Genomic DNA, 4,568 nt, shown 5'->3' with positions numbered 1-4,568 from the left:
TGGGTTTGATGAAAGAAGGTAACTATCTTGCTTTTTCCAGGGTGTTGTTTCCCTTCTTATATGTGGAGTACAATAGTGAACATCAAAATGTAAGCAAGCACTCTTTCTCACAAGAATCTGCATCTGTGTCCTTGTTTGCTATTTCTCTATCACAAAGTTGATATTAAGTACTGAATTAAATTTATTCATTAATAAATTGACCTTGTAATCAGGCCAAATATCTAACTTAGGCACCAGATGTAGACTATTGTAAAAAGTGTGTTGATGTTAATGATGGATTTATCATACAATATATCCCATACATCATACATTTATCATATATCATGCATCATTTTTCTCAACACTTAATGGTACCTTCTCCAAAATCGACCATATAATTGGTCACAAGACAGACCTCAACAAATATAAAAAGATCGAACTAATCCCATGCCTCCTATTGGATCACCATGGAATAAGAGTGGTCTTCAATGGCAACAAAAACAACAGAAAGCCCGCATACTCCTGGGCATATACCCAGAGGATTCCCCAGCATGTAATAAGGATATATGCTCCACTATGTTCATAGCGGCCCTATTTATAATAGCCAGAACCTGGAAAGAACGGAGGTATCCCTCAACAGAAGAATGGATGCAAAAAATGTGGTATATATACACAATGGAGTACTATTCAGCCATTAGAAACAATGAATTCATGAAATTCTTAGGCTAATGGATGGAGCTGGAGAACATCATACTAAGTGAGGTAACCCAGTCTCAAAAGATCAATCATGGTATGCACTCACTAATTAGTGGATATTAGCCTGGAAAACTGGAATACCCAAAACATAAACCACACAACAAATGAGGTACAAGAAGAATGGAGGAGTCGCCCCTGGTTCTGGAAAGACTCAGTGTAGCAGTATAAGGCAAAACCAGCACAGGGAAGTGGGAAGGGTTGGGTGGGAGAACAGGGGGAGGGAAGGGGGCTTATGTGACTTTCAGGGAGTGGGGAGCCAGAAAAGGGGAAATCAATTGAAATGTAAATAAAACATATATCGAATAAAAAAAGCAATAAAAAAGAATTTGAAAAAGAAAAGAATACAAAACAAAACAAAAACAGAAACAAACAAACAAACAAACAAACAAAAGGGCTATCAGGAAAATCTTTCTTTATGCTGCCAAAATGTGTGCTAGGAACTGTTGTACTATGCACAAGGGAGAAGGGGGTCTTAACAAATGTAACATTTCTTTAGTACCAGGACAATTAGGATTTATTTTTTTTATTTATTCACATACCCTCCTGGTACCCCCCCCCCCCCAGTTCCTCATCGAATTACCTTTGGCCTTTGCCTCTGAGAGCATGCTCCACCTCTTTACCCCTACTCACTGGGCATCCCCCTTACCTAGGACCTCAAGTCTCTACAGAATTAAGTCCATCTTCTCCCATTGAAACCAGAAAAGGCTACATATGTGCCAGGGGACTTGGACCATCCATGTGTGCACCCTGGTTGGTGGCTTAGTCCCTTGGAACTCCCAGGGATCCAAGTGAGTTGAGATTTCTGGTCTTCCTATGGGATTGCCATCCCTTTCTGCTTTATCAGTCCTTCCCATAATTCATCCATAGGCATTCCCAACTTTAGTCCAATGGTTGTGTATAAGTATCTGCATCTCTATGTCAGTTGCTGGTAGGGCCTCTAAGAGGACATCCATGCAAGGCTCCAGTCTGTAAGAATATTATTTCATCCATAATAGTGTCATGTCCTGGTGCGTCCCATCTCCCCTCCGCCCATGTCATGAAGTACTAGTTGGGCCGGTTGCTGGACAGCTTTTCCTTCAGTCTCTTCTTCACATTGTCCCTGTAGCTCTTTTACAGGGAAACATATCTGGGTCAGAAATTTTAAGAGTGGGTTGGTGGCTCCATCCCTTCCATGGAGGCCCTTTCTATCCACTGGAGGTGGACTCTTCAGTATCCATCTCACCACTTTGGGGTATTTTGGTTAAGGTTGCTCCATTGAGTACTGGAAGTCTATAACATTCCAAGTCTCTGGTTCTGTCTAGAGGATCCCCCCACCTCCCACCCCATGCTGGTGCATATTTCCATTCATTTTCCTGGCACTCTGGGTTTCTCCATTGTTGCCATCATACCTGCTCCTGATCCTCTTTTCCACCCTGTCTCCCCTCTCTCACCCAGATCCCTCCCTCCCTCTGCCCCTCATGATTATTATTTTTTCATGTAAGTAGGATTGAAGCATCCTTACTTGGGCCTTCCTTCTTGTGATTTGTATCCTGGGTATTATATATTTTTTGGCTAATAACCATTTCTCAGTGAGTATATACCATTCATGTTCTTTTGGGTCTGGGTTACCTCACTCAGAGTGATGTTTTCTAGTTCCATCCATTTGCCTGCAAAATTCATGATGTCTTCATTTTTAATGGCTAAATAGTAGTACACTGTATAAATGAACCACATTTTTTGTATCCATTATTTGGTTTAGGGTCATCTGGGTTGTCTCCAGCTTCTGATTATTACAATAAGGCTGTTATGATCATAGTGGAATATGTATGTGTCTTTGTGGTAGGGTGAAGTGTCTTTTGGGTATACATCAAGGAGTGGTATTGCTGGGTCTTCAGGTAGAACTATTTCCAATTTTCAGAGGAACTACCAAATTAATTTCCATTGTGTGCCAGTTTACAATCCCACCATCCATGGAGTAGTGTTCCTATTTTTCCACATCCTCACCAGCATACTGCTGTTGCTTATATTCTTGAATTTAGCCATTTTGATGGTTGTAAGATGGAATCTCAGGGTCATTTTGATTTGCATTTCCCTGATGACTGAGGACATTGAACATTTCTTAAAATGGTTCTGGGCCATTTGAGATTCCCTTGTTGAGAATCCTCTGTTAACTCTATACCCCATTTTAATTGGGTTATTTGGTTTTCTGCTGTCAAACTTGAGTTCTTTATAAATTATGGATATGAGCCATTTTTTTATATGAAGGGTTGGTGAAGATCTTTTGCCATTTTGTCTTATTGACAATTTCCTTTGCATTTCAGTTCCATGAGGTTCCATTCATTAATTGTTAATAATACTGCCTGAGCCACTGGGGTTCTATTCAGGAAGTTGTCTTCTGGACCAATGAGTTCAAGGCTATTTTCCAATTTCTCTTCTATTAAATATAATTTATCTGGTTTTACATTGAGGTCTTTTATGCACTTAGACTTCATTTTTGTTTAAGGTGATAAATATGGACCTGTTTGCACTCATCCACATGTAGACACCCAGTTAGATAAGCATCATTTACTGAAGATGCTTTCTTTTTTCCATTGTATGGTTTTGACTTCATTGTCAAACATCAAGTGTCCATAGGTGTGTGAGCTTATCTCATATTTTTCAATTTGAATCCATAGAGTAACCTGTCTATTTCTATACCAATACCATGCATTTTTTTTATTACTGTTGATCTGTAGTACTGCTTGAAATCGTTGATGGTGTTACCTCCAGAATTTTTTGTTTTTCTTTAATTGTACAGAATAGTTTAAGAAGAATCTGAATCTGTAGGCTGTTGCTGAGACCTGGGATAGAGAAGGCTTCCAGCAGTTAATGCAACTAACCTTAGCTGAGATGCCCAATAAGTGGTAACATATAACCTGAATGGTCATCCAGGAAACCAGGAAAGGCCCTCAAAAGAGAGACAAGGACACCAAACCACCCTCAAAACTTTCAGCACCAAGTTGTCCCATCTTAAAAAAGTTGCAGGAACAAAATTCGAGCAGAGATCCAAAGAATGGCCAACAAATAACCTCCCAAAGTTGAGACCTATTCCATGGACAAGAACAATCCCTGACACTAATGATACTCCACTATTCTTATAGACAGGGGCCTTAGCATAACTGACCTCTGAGAGGCTTTAGCAAGCAGTGAATGAAAACAGATGCAGATATCCACAGTAAAACTCTGGATGGATGCCAGTGACCTTTATGGAAGTATTAGGGGGTAAGAATAAAGGCCCTGAAAAGGATGACAACACCATAGGAAGACCAAAAGTGTCAACTAGCCTGGACCCCTGGGGGATCTCAGAGACTGGGTCAACCAAAGAACATATATGGGCTGGAGGGAGAGAGTGCTGCCTTGTTCAGCCTGAGCAGGAGAGAATGCACCTAATCATGCAGAAAATGGAAGCAACAGAATGGGGAGAAACCCAGGGAATTGCACTGTCTTAGAGGCAAAGGGGAGGGAGGATTAATGGAGGGACTCTGTGAGGGGAGAACAGGGAGGGAGCAGCATTTTTAATGTAAATAATAAAATAAATAAATGTCCCTCAAATGAGGAATGGATACAGAAACTATAATATATATACACAATGGAGTACTATTCAGCTATTAAAAACAATGAATTCATGAAATTCTTAGGCAAATGAATGGAGCTAGAGAGTGCCATCCTGAGCAAGGCAACCCAATCACAAAAGAACACACATGGTATGTACTCATTAATAAGTGGATGTTAGCACAAAAACTCAAAATAAACAAGTTACAATTCACCAAGCTCAAGAAGAAGGAAGACTTAAGTGAGGGTGCTTCAGTTCCTCT

The sequence above is a fragment of the Apodemus sylvaticus genome, chromosome 2 (assembly GCF_947179515.1).
Source record: "Apodemus sylvaticus chromosome 2, mApoSyl1.1, whole genome shotgun sequence".
Lineage (NCBI taxonomy): Eukaryota > Metazoa > Chordata > Mammalia > Rodentia > Muridae > Apodemus > Apodemus sylvaticus.
This window is presented reverse-complemented; position numbering follows the sequence as displayed.